We start from the raw sequence: 14,675 nt of genomic DNA, 5'->3' as shown, positions 1-14,675 counted from the left end.
GAAAATAGATGAGAGTGTTATATTGGGAACAAAATTTAAAGTTAGATTTAGATAGGGAAGAAATATTTTTCTAGTATTAAATAGGGCATCTTATTTTATGACAGTGTTAAATAGGGAATTTCTCTCCTAAGAAAGAGCAATCTGGGGCCCAGATAAATGGTCCTTTTTCTCCAGTTACTGGACAGATGTTGGTTTACGTGGTAAACACTGGTCGTGTTGTCAACACGTCGTTTGGCTTTTCATTTGCCGGCCACAAAATTGTCAGTGCAGTACAATGTGCTTAACTAATATGATTACGATCGCAAGCGATGCAGTTTTGGAGGAAGATTGGGACATAGTTAATCCACAAGCACCTGCCAATTTCATTAGTCTGACGGGAACAACTATGAACTTTATTGGCCTCTCGTTTTGCACAATAAAATTAGTGAAAAAATTGCAAACTCACAAATAAACAGTTTGACCATCAAGCACTATAGGAGCAGTTGTAATTATATAGCAATTTTTTCATTGGGCAATGATGGGCGCCAGCGCACCGGCCCAAATTTGAGTTTGAGCCGGTCGACCATGCACTGTCCGATTAAACTAATTCTAACCGTCTAATCCCTTGATAGGTCGTCTTCTTTCTCCCGCATCTTAGATTCCCCGCAGACAGCAGGTCGTCTTTCTCCCCCCATCTCAAATCCAGCCACCAGTCACGCATGGGAGTCGTGGCTGTACCCACCCCACGACGGCAATAGCTCGCCGCCGGTCGCCGGCCTTGTTGTCCAGTTACCCGTCTCTTTCTCACTGGATCCACGCATGCAGCAACGGTCGCCCGCAGTTGTAGCTCCTTCACTGGTAGTGGCAGCTTCGGCAGGACGCCCGCAGCACCGGTTACCGGTCCTGGCATCCTGGCGACGAGCTCGTGAAAAAGTACTTTCCTTTGGGTTTGCTTGTGGCAACAAAAATGTCCTCCAGTTGTAGCAAAAAATTGTGTTGGTTCCAGCAAATATAGCTTGTCGGTGGCGCCCCCATCGCCATTGGCGCAAAATCGATCACCGGTTGTACCTTTTGTGATTGCCGGTTGCAACAAAAACAACCTAAGTTCTGGTTGCAACAAAAACAACCTCAAGTCCAGCTCGAGGCTGTAGCAAAACACACAGTAAGGGGTCTCGGCAACCTCATCGAAAAGGATGTAACAAACGAAAGTGCTGACAGTAGCAAAACCAAAAACCGTTGTAGTAAACGTGGTACAAAAATGATTCCAGCAAAAAACATGGCAGCAAAATTTACTTGGTTCCAACAAAATACGAAGACGGTGGTAACAAATTAGTACACTGGTTCCAGCAAAACCAAACATGCGAGCAGAATCTAGGTTGGATCCAACAAAAACCGAAGACACTAGTAGCAAAATTTAGAGATGGTTCCAGCAAAAAAAACTCGAGCCATGCCATGGTTAGAGACATGCGACGGCCACTGCCGGGCTGCGCCGAGTGAACAGTTGTAGCTCTCCATCGCCAGACGCCGATGGATGCAGCTCCACCGACAAGGGGTTTTAGCACCCACAACCACCAGTGGTAGCATCTCCGGTGATGTGGTTGCAGCTCTGACGCCCCAACGGCTGCCGCACCTTGGCGGCCAAATCCGCCGGTGGCCATCTTGTTTACAGCATCGGCCACACCCATTGCTGGTGCATGCGCTAGGCTGGAGGTGGAAGAACAAGTGCTGCGGCGATGTGAGGCCAGGGAAACAAAGGAAATGAGAAGAGATAAGATACATGCAAAAAGCGTTGTGTGGCTAGAAAAACGAGGGGATGGGAAGAGATAAGATACAGGGAAAAGGCGGTTCCCATGGACCCACCACAACAAGCGTCTCATGCATGACTATTTTGCGTGGAGGTGTAAAGCCAGTGTGTCACGCAGCCGGCCGAAACGTTCCGCCGGTGCTCCGGCTGGAAACATTTACCTTTTTCATTTGCTCCCTATGCAGCTGAAGCGTATGGAGAATACCCGTGAGAATACCTGTGTCCCATATCTCCATGAGAACACCCGTGTGCATTTTGACCTTTTTTAATTACTAACTTACTCCTAATCCGATTCTCTATGCAGCCTTGTCACTAAGCCGCTATATATGCAAATTGCAATATTGATCTTGTGACGAAGATTGGCAATGTTTAGTATGAGCATTGTATAGGGAAGCCAATTGCACACTCATGAACTAGATAGACATTGCTATGAGAATCATTATTGTCATGAAATTGTCACGGTAAATGTCCTTGTTGAAAAGACTTAATCGTGAGGCCAACACATCTATGTGGTAGTTTGAGAGGGGTTGAGCGGGACGAGAGATGCGAGGTTTTACCCAGGTTTGGCCCCTCACGGTGGAGGTAAAAGGCTACATCCTACTTGATAGAGGCGAGGGTCCCGATCTTTCGATGAGATGATAACTATCGATTTGGTGGAGTCGACTTTGACGATCCGACTACAAACGTGCAAGACGTTGCGCCTTAGCAATCGCTAAACCAATCTCCTGAGGTTACTGACGATGCCAGAAGCACGGTCAGCCTGACCACGAAGGTCTATTCCTGCAAGCAATCAAAGAACAAGCATGAATATGATAAAGCAATCTGAATATTGCAAATATATATGAAGTATTGATAATGGTGGGGATCCGTAAGCGGTCTTGGTCTGGTCGTTGGACACAAACGAAGTACACGAAGTTGCAATGGCTAACTTTTAACTAAACAAATCCCAAGGGAAAAGCTACTAGATGGATCTACTTATATAGGAGCAAGGGGTGGCGGTCAAGGAGGTGGGCGGACGTCCGAAGGCAGCCTAAAACTAACCCTAGGTCGTACAAGGCTCATGGGCCCAAGTGAAGATGATGCAACACCTTTGGGCTTGTAGTTTGACTCGGATTCTGCTGTAACGTCAGATTATTTCGTCTATAACTCAACGCTTTGGACGAATTTGAAGGTGAATTCAATTGGGTTGGAAAGAGCATGAAATCTAGTTTCCAACAAAAAAAGAATCACCCAATTCGGAGTCCGTATGAAAAAGTTGTTGGCGTTTTGAGTCAGGTATGTCTGTGCAGTCCGAATCTGAATCCAGAACGTGAGAGACTTGTACTCTATCTTCTCTTGGCCCAAAAGTGATGTGAGAGGACTTTTTGAACAGAACATAAACTTCTTCTTTTCCCTTATCTTCATATGGGATTGTACAAATGTCCCATACACCTGCAATTAGACAAAACACAAAAGTGTGTGAAGTATTTTTGTTCTGGATAACATAAATAGATTATTGAATAATTTGCATTAGAAATCACCTGACAAATATGCATGTATGCAATATTTTTGGTCGTATCCAAGGTAGTCATGTCCTCATCATCCTCCCCTTCTTGAAAATAAAGCCGTCCTCGGCGTTGCTTAATCTGAAATGTGGCTAACAAAAGAGACAAGGTGTACATGTTGTATATGTATATGTCATCCATTTTAACTTTCGTTGATTTTTGCACATATGACACATGTATACATGAGTAACTTTCATTGTTCATAAAATCTAAATCCAAAAAATTATCACAAGAAGTAGAAGGCATGAAAATATTGCAACTCAGTTTGCATATATAAGTGAAGCTCTTATTCATTTCAAAAGATTGGCAATGTTCATCATTAAACCATTCTAACTTCGACGAATAAACCTTACTTGCATCAAATTTACATGCTACAACATGCTTAAATAAGCAAACATGCAATAAGTCATTGGACACAGAATCATCATCAAGATTAGAGGTCATATCAAAATGGTTAAACATTGGTTCTTTTGCATCAACAGTTAATTCAATGGGTGCACTCAAAATTGTTGATATTTCAGTTGTTTGATCACATGACGCATTCATGACAGTAACAAGAGTCTCTAAAATAGGTGGTGTGCTCAAATCAACAGGTAACTCAACACATGATGCATTCAAGTTAACTAGGCATGCATCATTCTCATGTGAAGTTATATCATCAATACCTTTACTGTTATCTTGTCGCAGAGATGTAGCTGATGTAGGTACGGACGTTGACAATGTACCATACTCTTGAGATGATGTCACGCTCACAATCCGAGGTGGGGCTGCTCTAGTAAGTGCAACGGTGGAGTAACCAACCGGCGGTGGTGAGCATGAACTGGAATAGTAGTTGTTGTAGTCACCCAATGCATCCTCCTGTATCTGTCTCTCAAAGGTACAAGCACGGACATACATACCAGTAATGCAACGAGGAATATACTGAAATCTTGCCTGAATATCATGGTTCAAACTACCAAAAAATCTATCCATTGTATCATTCTCAGATTCTTCTATGTCACAATGATGCATATAAGATTTGAACTCTTGGTAGTAAGCATGAACAGTGTTGTTGCCTTGTTTAAATTGTTCAAATTTGCGAAGAAATACACGATGATAGTAAGGAGGGAAAATTGTTGTCTCATTACAGCTTTCAAAACTTTCCAAGTTGTGGGTTGGTTATCAATGTTTTTCTTACAATGTACACTCCACCAAATAGAAGCAAAACTAGTAAGTGCTCTAGTGGCTGCTCGCACTCGCTCAAGTTCAGAAAAGTCATGGTGACTAAAAACTTGTTCTACTTCAAGCTCCCAAGCTAGATAAGTAGTAGGATTAAATCTACCCTCAAATGACGGTAAAAAGATAACCTGACCATGTGCTTGTGTGTGTTGTCCCAACTCTCGTGATGGTGAAGATGTGTTCGTCGTCCAAGAACTTCTATCTTCAGAACCTGTCATGATTAGTAGAAACAATAAATAAAATTCAAAAATAATGTTCCTATGAACTACTAGGGTGTGGTGGTAAAGCACTCACAGTAAAGCAAATATCAATATCTTACAAGTTCTTACCAAGCAGCAGGTGGTGACAGGCAACCAGCGGTGTAAAGAGATTGCCAGGGGAGCGTATGTATACATGATAACCCACAAGTATAGGGGATCGCAACAGTTTTCGAGGGTAGAGTATTCAACCCAAATTTGTTGATTTGACACAAGGGGAGCCAAAGAATATTCTCAAGTATTAGCAGTTGAGTTGTCAATTCAACCACACCTGGAAACTTAGTATCTGCAGCAAAGTGTTTAGTAGCAAAGTAATATGATAGTGGTGATAACGGTAACAAAGTAAAGACAGCAAAAGTAATGTTTTTGGTATTTTTGTAGTGATTGTAACAGTAGCAACAGAAAAGTAAATAAGCGTAAACCAGTATATGGAAAACTCGTAGGCACCGGATCAATGATGGATAATTATGCCGGATGTGGTTCATCATGTAACAATCATAACATAGGGTGACACAGAACTAGCTCCAGTTCATCAATATAATGTAGGCATGTATTCCGTAAATAGTCATACGTGCTTATGGAAAAGAACTTGCATGACATCTTTTGTCCTACCCTCCCGTGGCAGCGGGGTCCTATTGGAAACTAAGGGATATTAAGGCCTCCTTTTAATAGAGAACCGGAACAAAACATTAACACATAGTGAATACATGAACTCGTCAAACTATGGTCATCACCGGGAGTGGTCCCGATTATTGTCACTTCGGGGTTGCCGGATCATAACACATAGTAGGTGACTATAGACTTGCAAGATAGGATCTAGAACTCACATATATTCATGAAAACATAATAGGTTCAGATCTGAAATCATGGCACTCGGGCCCTAGTGACAAGCATTAAGCATAGCAAAGTCATAGCAACATCAATCTCAGAACATAGTGGATACTAGGGATCAAACCCTAACAAAACTAACTCGATTACATGATAAATCTCATCCAACCCGTCACTGTCCAGCAAGCCTACGATGCAATTACTCACACACGGCGGTGAGCATCATGAAATTGGTGATGGAGGATGGTTGATGATGACGACGACGACGAATCCCCCTCTCCGGAGCCCCGAACGGACTCCAGATCAGCCCTCCCGAGAGAGATTAGGGCTTGGCGGTGGCTCCGTATCGTAAAACGCGATGAAACTTTCTCTCTGATTTTTTCCTCCTCGAAAGCCAATATATGGAGTTGGAGTTGGTGTCGGAGGGCCACCAGGGGGCCCACGAGGTAGGCGGGCGCGCCCAGGGGGAGGGGCGCGCCCCCACCCTCGTGGACAGGGTGTGGGCCCCCTGGTCTTCATCTTTGGCGAGGATTTTTTATTATTTATTCTAAGATATTCCATGGAGTTTCAGGTCATTCCGAGAACTTTTGTTTTCTGCACATAAAACAACACCATGGCAATTCTGCTGAAAACAGCATCAGTCCGGGTTAGTTCCATTCAAATTATACAAGTTAGAGTCCAAAATAAGGGCAAAAGTGTTTGGAAAAGTAGATACGACGGAGACGTATCAACTCCCCCAAGCTTAAACCCTTGCTTGTCCTCAAGCAATTTAGTTGACAAACTGAAAGAGAAAAAGAAAAACTTTTACAAACTCTGTTTGCTCTTGTTGTTGTAAACATGAAAAGCCAGCATTCAAGTTTCAGCAATTATTATGAACTAACCATACTCACAATAACACGTAGGTCTCACAATTACTCATATCAATAGCATAATCAGCTAGCGAGCCATAATAATAAAACTCGGATGACAATACTTTCTCAAAATAATCATAACATGATATAACAAAATGGTATCTCGCTAGCCCTTTCTGAGACCACAAAACATAAATGCAGAGCACCTTTGAAGATCAAGGACTGACTAAACATTGTAATTCATGGTAAAAGAGATCCAGTCAAGTCATACCCAATATAAACCAATCATAATGAATGCAAACGACAGTGTGCTCTCCAGCGGGTGCTTTTTAATAAGAAGGGTGATGACTCAATATAAAAGTAAATAGATAGGCCCTTCGCAGAGGGAAGCAGGGATTTGTAGAGGTGCCAGAGCTCGATTTTTGAAATAGAGATAAATAATATTTTGAGCGGCATACTTTCACTGTCAACGTAATAACTATGAGATGGATGTATCTTCCATACTACATGCATTATAGGCAGTTCCCAAACAGAATGGTAAAGGTTTATACTCCCCCTCCTCCACAAGCATCAATCCATGGCTTGCTCGAAACAACGAGTGCCTCCAACATTCAACGGGTCCCAGGGGGAGTTTTGTTTAATTATTTTGATTTGCTTTGATCTTTTTGGATCATGGGACTGGGCATCCCGGTTACCGGCCCTTTCTCGTGAATGAGGAGTGGAGTTCACTCCTCTTGAGAATAAGCCACCTAGCATGGAAGATATAGGCAGCCATAGTTGCACATGAGCTGCTCGAGCATACAAAACAGAATTTCATTGGAAGGTTTGGAGTTTGGCACATACAAATTTACTTGGAACGGCAGGTAGATACCGCATATAGGAAGGTATAGTGGACTCATATGGAACAACTTCGGGGTTTAAGGAGTTTGGATGCACAAGCAGTATTCCCGCTTAGTACAGGTGAAGGCTAGCAAAAGACTGGGAAGCGACCAACTGAGAGAGCAACAATAGTCGTAAACATACATTAAAATTAATTCACACCGAATATAAGCATGAGTAGGATATAATCCACCATGAACATAAATATCACGAAGGCTATGTTGATTTGATTCAACTACATGCGTGAACATGTGCCAAGTCGAGTCACTCAATTCATTTAAAGGAGGATATCATCCTATCATACCACATCATAATCATCTCAATAGCATGTTGGCACGCAAGGTTAACCATTATAACTCATAGCTAATCAAGCATGGCACAAGCAACTATAATCTCTAAATGTCATTGCAAATATGTTTACTTCATAATAGCTGAATCAGGAACGATGAATCATCATATTTACAAAAACAAGAGAGATCGAGTTCATACCAGCTTTTCTCATCCCAATGAGTCCATCATATATCATCATTATTGCCTTTCACTTGCACGACCGAACGGTGTGTATAATAATAGGAGTGCACGTGCATTGGACTAAGCTGGAATCTGCAAGCATTCAACTCAAGAGAGAAGACAAGTAATATGGGCTCTAAGTTAAGTAAACAATCATGCATATAAGAGCCACTAAGCATTTTCAATATAGTATTCTCGACCCCCAAAGAAAGGAAAAGAAAAATAAAAACTATTTACATAGAAAAGCTCCCAACAAGCAAAAGAAGGACGGGAAATATTTTTGGGTTTTCTTTTTAATTCTACTACAAGCATGGAAAGTAGACTAACTAATTTTTTTTGTTTTTTTCTTAAGGTTTATCAAACACACAAGAAGAAAGCTAGAAAAATAAATTTAAACTAACACGGATATTACAATGAAAGAGTATGATCACCGACATCTAGCAATGAGTGTGAACATGAATGTAATGTCGGTGCGAAATACGTACTCCCCCAAGCTTAGGCTTTTGGCCTAAGTTGGTCTATTGCCAGGGATAACCTGGCTGATATCCGTAGGTGAAGCTGGGGTCGTACTGCGATGAAGAATAGTTGGGATCATAATGTGATGAAGAGGACTCTGACTGCCACTGGCTGGCAACCGCCTCAGGATCCCAAGAATAAACAGACATTCGTGGAGGCTCCGGTTCCGAGGCTGGTGCAGGATTCCGATAGGCTTGAACAGCCGCCCACGGAACAATGTAAGTACCTGCAGACAAGTTAAACAAAGAGGGAGCAGGCAAAGTAATAGTCTCAGGGTGATGTTTATCAAAGTACAATTTATATTTAAGCGCCCTTTCGCGATTCTTAACAAGAAAATCATGCGCTACCATACTCTTATAATCTAAATAAGCACGGGGCAGCGCTGTTTCTTCTTTCTCCTCATGCCTAATAGGTATTTCAAAATGTTCAGCTAGGCGTGAAGCATAAATGCCTCCAAAGATGGGGCCCTTAGTACGGTTCATACTCAACCGTCTAGCAACAATTCCACCCATACTAACAGAGTTATTGCGGTATAAACCATGGAGCAAAATAATAATATCAGGAATACTAAGGTTCCCACAGTTCCCGCGACCAATCAAGCAACGACTAGCAAATAAGGCAAAGTAGCGTAAAACAGGGAAATGTATGCTAGTAATTCTTGCATCAGAAACCTTCCTGGTTTCTCCCACAGTGATAGTGTCAATATAAGCTTCCACTTCATTACGGTGTGGTTCATCTAAAGAACCCTCGAAAGGTATTTTGCAAACCTCGCAAAATGCAGCTAATGTCATCTCCCTAGCAACATCATATAAATGGAACTCTACTGTTGGAGGTGATTTCTTAGGGAAAAAGTAGAAGTTCTGCACAAAAGTATTTGTGAGTAAGAGATACTGATGACGTTGGTCGCGGAGGAAGTTGGTGAGGCCGGCGTTCTCAATCAATAGATAGAAATCTTCATAAATCCCGGCACTCCTCAAGAAGTCATCGGAAGGCCATTCACACGGCCGGACCTCCGCGATACGAGGCAGATTAAATTTGGGCTTCTGTTCTTCTTCCTTTTGTTTCTCCTTAGAACTTCGGCTCGACGAGCCCCTCAAAAGTCTCTTCATTATTTCTGAAACAATCTGAAATTTTTAGTAACTTCAAACAAAGTGAACCAACTTCAATAAGATTGATAGCAACTACTCATACAAGTGCCTAGAGCATATATCAAGCATTAGAACTACTTGGAACCATATATATTTGACATGCAAGCTCAAGAACATGGTCACCTATGCAGCACAAATTTGCAATGAATAAAGCACTAGAACAAAAACTAATTGGACCAATGGAGGAGTCACATACCAAGGAACAATCTCCCCAAGCAGTTTTGCGAGAGGTGCTTTGAGCAAGGAGATCGAAAATCGCAGCAAAAGTTGCTGGAACACGAGCTTGAGTTGGTTTTTCGGGTTTGTGCGAGACAGAGGAAGAAGATGGGTGCAGGAATAAGTGGAGGAGGGCCACCGTGGGCCCACGAGGCAGGGGGCGCGCCCAGGGGGGTAGGGCGCGCCCTCCACCCTCGTGACCAGGTGGCAGCTCCCCCCGCGGTAATTTTTGCACTAAAAATCCTTAAATATTCCCGAAAAAATCATATTAAATTGGCATGGCATTCTGAGGACTTTTATTTTCGGGATATTTTTATATTGCACGGATAAGTCAGGAAACAGACAGAAAAATACTATTTTACTTTATTTCTACTAAAGAACAGAAAATATAAAGAGGGTACAGAAGGTTGTGCTTCTAGTTTCATCCATCTCATGCTCATCAAAAAGAATCCACTAACAAGGTTGATCAAGTCTTGTTAACAAACTCATTCCGATAATCATGGAACCGGAGAAATTTCGAATAACACTATGTTACCTCAACGGGGATATGGACATCCCCAACAATAAGTATATCATATTTCTTTTTGACAGTAGGAAGAGGAAATTCAAAACCTCCAAATATAATCGATGGAATTTTTCCAATAGAGTTGATACTATAAACTTGAGGTTGTTTCCTCGGAAAGTGCACCGTATGCTCATTACCATTAACATGAAAAGTGACATTGCCTTTGTTGCAATCAATAACAGCCCCTGCAGTATTAAGGAAAGGTCTTCCAAGAATAATAGACATACTATCATCCTCGGGAATATCAAGAATAACAAAGTCCGTTAAAATAGTAACGTTTGCAACCACAACAGGTACATCCTCACAAATACCGACAGGTATAGCAGTTGATTTATCAGCCATTTGCAAAGATATTTCAGTAGGTGTCAACTTATTCAAGTCAAGTCTACGATATAAAGAGAGAGGCATAACACTAACACCGGCTCCAAGATCACATAAAGCAGTTTTAACATAATTTCTTTTAATGGAGCATGGTATAGTAGGTACTCCTGGATCTCCAAGTTTCTTTGGTATTCCACCCTTAAAAGTGTAATTAGCAAGCATGGTGGAAATTTCAGCCTCCGGTATCTTTCTTTTATTAGTAATGATATCCTTCATATACTTAGCATAAGGATTTGTTTTGAGCACATCAGTCAATCGCATACGCAAAAAGATAGGTCTAATCATTTCAGCAAAGCGCTCAAAATCCTCATCATCCTTTTTCTTGGATGGTTTCGGAGGAAAAGGCATGGGTTTCTGAACCCATGGTTCTCTTTCTTTACCATGTTTCCTAGCAACGAAGTCTCTTTTATCATAACGTTGATTCTTTGATTGTGGGTTATCAAGATCAACAGCAGGTTCAACTTCTACATCATTATCATTACTAGGTTGAGCATCATCATGAACATCATCATTAACATTTTCACTAGGTTCATGTTCATTACCAGATTGTGTTTCAGCATCAGACATAGAGATATCATTTGGATTATCAGGTGGTTCAGCAATAGGTTCACTAGAAGTTTGCACAGTTCTATCATTTTTCTTTTTCTTCCTTTTAGAAGAACTAGGTGCATCAATATTATTTCTTTGAGAATCTTGCTCGATTCTCTTAGGGTGGCCTTCAGGATACAAAGGTTCCTGAGTCATTCTACCAGTTCTAGTAGCCACTCTAACAGCATAATCATTTTTCTTACTATTCATTTCATCAAGCATTTCTTTCTGAGCTTTAAGTACTTGTTCTACTTGAGTGGTAACCATAGAAGCATGTTTGCTAACAAGTTTAAGTTCACCTCTAATATTATCCATATAATCACTCAAGCGTTTAATCATAAAGGTATTCTGCTTTAATTGTCTACCAAAATAAGCATTAAAGTCATCTTGCTTAAACATAAAGTCATCAAACTCATCCAAGCACTGACTAGCAATTTTAGTAGGAGGGACTTCAACTTTATCATATCTATAGAGAGAATTTACCTTTACTACCGGTGTCGGGATATCGGGAGGTTCTTCAGTAAATAAGTAATTGAGATCATATACTTCTTCAACAGGCGGTAAATTAAGACCATGTATTTCTTCAATAGGAGGTAAATTCTTAACATCTTCAGCTTTAATACCTTTTTCTTTCATAGATTTCTTTGCCTCTTGCATATCTTCGGGACTGAGAAATAGAACACCTCTCTTCTTCGGAGTTGGTTTAGGAATAGGCTCAGTAATTGGCTCAGGAGCTGGCTCGGGAGGTGGCTCAGGAGGTGCCCAATTATTTTCATTTGCCAACATATTATTCAATAAAATTTCAGCGTCATCCGGTGTTCTTTCCCTGAAAAGAGAACCAGCACAACTATCCAGGTAATCTCTGGAAGCATCAGTTAGTCCATTATAAAAGATATCAAATATTTCAGGTTTCTTAAGAGGATGATCAGGCAAAGCATTAAGTAACTTGAGAAGCCTCCCCCAAGCTTGTGGGAGACTCTCTTCTTCAATTTGCACAAAATTGTATATTTCCCTCAAAGCAGCTTGTTTCTTATGAGCAGGGAAATATTTAGCAGAGAAGTAATAAATCATATCCTGGGGACTTTGCACACAGGCAGGATCAAGAGAATTAAACCATTTCTTAGCATCACCCTTTAATGAGAACGGAAATATTTTGAGTATATAAAAGTGGCGCGATCTCAGATTATTAGTAAACAGGGCAGCTATTTCATCTAACTTACGAAGATGTGCCACAACAGTTTCAGATTCATAGCCATAAAAAGGATCAGATTCAACCAAAGTAATTATATCTGGATCAACAGTAATATCATAATAATCCTGATCAGGAACACAGATAGGTGAAGTAGCAAAAGCAGGGTCGGGTCTCATCCTACCTCTAAAAGATTCCTTACTCCACTTAATTAGTAACCTCTTACGTTCAGGTTTATCCGGACAAGCAAGAATAGCTTCATAAGATTCATTATTAAAAAGATAACCCTCAGGAATAACAGGCATAGGTTCATCATCACTAACATCATCGTGTTCAGGTTCACTAATTTCTCTTTCTCTAGACTTAGAAATTTGCTCATCTAGAAATTCACCAAGTGGCACAGTAGTATCAAGCATAGAAGTAGTTTCATCATAAGTATCATGCATAGCAGAAGTGGCATCATCAATAACATGCGACATATCAGAATTCATAGCAGTAGTAGGTTTAGGTGTCGCTAGCTTACTCATAACAGAAGGTGAATCAAGTGCAGAGCTAGATGGCAGTTCCTTACCTCCCCTCGTAGTTGAGGGATAAATTTTTGTCTTAGCGTCTTTCAAGTTCTTCATAGTGTCCAGCAGATATAAATCCCAAGTGACTCAAAGAATAGAGCTATGTTCCCCGGCAACGGCGCCAGAAAAAGGTCTTGATAACCCACAAGTATAGGGGATCGCAACAGTTTTCGAGGGTAGAGTATTCAACCCAAATTTGTTGATTCGACACAAGGGGAGCCAAAGAATATTCTCAAGTATTAGCAGCTGAGTTGTCAATTCAACCACACCTGGAAACTTAGTATCTGCAGCAAAGTGTTTAGTAGCAAAGTAATATGATAGTGGTGATAACGGTAACAAAGTAAAGACAGCAAAAGTAATGTTTTTGGTATTTTTGTAGTGATTGTAACAGTAGCAACGGAAAAGTAAATAAGCGTAAACCAGTATATGGAAAACTCGTAGGCACCGGATCAATGATGGATAATTATGCCGGATGTGGTTCATCATGTAACAGTCATAACATAGGGTGACACAGAACTAGCTCCAGTTCATCAATATAATGTAGGCATGTATTCCGTAAATAGTCATACGTGCTTATGGAAAAGAACTTGCATGACATCTTTTGTCCTACCCTCCCGTGGCAGCGGGGTCCTATTGGAAACTAAGGGATATTAAGGCCTCCTTTTAATAGAGAACCAGAACAAAGCATTAACACATAGTGAATACATGAACTCCTCAAACTATGGTCATCACCGGGAGTGGTCCCGATTATTGTCACTTCGGGGTTGCCGGATCATAACACATAGTAGGTGACTATATACTTGCAAGATAGGATCTAGAACTAACATATATTCATGAAAACATAATAGGTTCAGATCTAAAATCATGGCACTCGGGCCCTAGTGACAAGCATTAAGCATAGCAAAGTCATAGCAACATCAATCTCAGAACATAGTGGATACTAGGGATCAAACCCTAACAAAACTAACTCGATTACATGATAAATCTCATCCAATCCATCACCGTCCAGCAAGGCTACGATGCAATTACTCACGCACGACGGTGAGCATCATGAAATTGGTGATGGAGGATGGTTGATGATGACGAATCCCCCTCTTCGGAGCCCTGAACGGACTCCAGATCAGCCCTCGCGAGAGAGATTAGGGCTTGGCGGCGGCTCCGTATCGTAAAATGCGATGAAACTTTCTCTCTGATTTTTTCCTCCTCAAAAGCCAATATATGGAGTTGGAGTTGGCGTTGGAGGGCCACCAGGGGGCCCACGAGGTAGGGGGACGCGCCTAGGGGGGAGGGGCGCGCCCCCCACCCTCGTGGACAGGGTATGGCCCCCCGGTCTTCATCTTTGGCGAGGATTTTTTATTATTTATTCTAATATATTCCGTGGAGTTTCAGGTCATTCCGAGAACTTTTGTTTTCTGCACATAAAACAACACCATGGCAATTCTGCTGAAAACAGCGTCAGTCCGGGTTAGTTCCATTCAAATCATACAAGTTAGAGTCCAAAACAAGGGCAAAAGTGTTTGGAAAAGTAGATACGACGGAGACGTATCAATACACGGTGTAGAAATATGTGGAGCTGGGTTGGCTATATATGGTAGCAAAAGATTAGCAATAATCAATTCAAAGATGCAATGTT

The sequence above is a fragment of the Triticum aestivum genome, chromosome 4A, assembly GCF_018294505.1.
Source record: "Triticum aestivum cultivar Chinese Spring chromosome 4A, IWGSC CS RefSeq v2.1, whole genome shotgun sequence".
NCBI classification, from domain to species: Eukaryota; Viridiplantae; Streptophyta; class Magnoliopsida; order Poales; family Poaceae; genus Triticum; species Triticum aestivum.
This window is presented reverse-complemented; position numbering follows the sequence as displayed.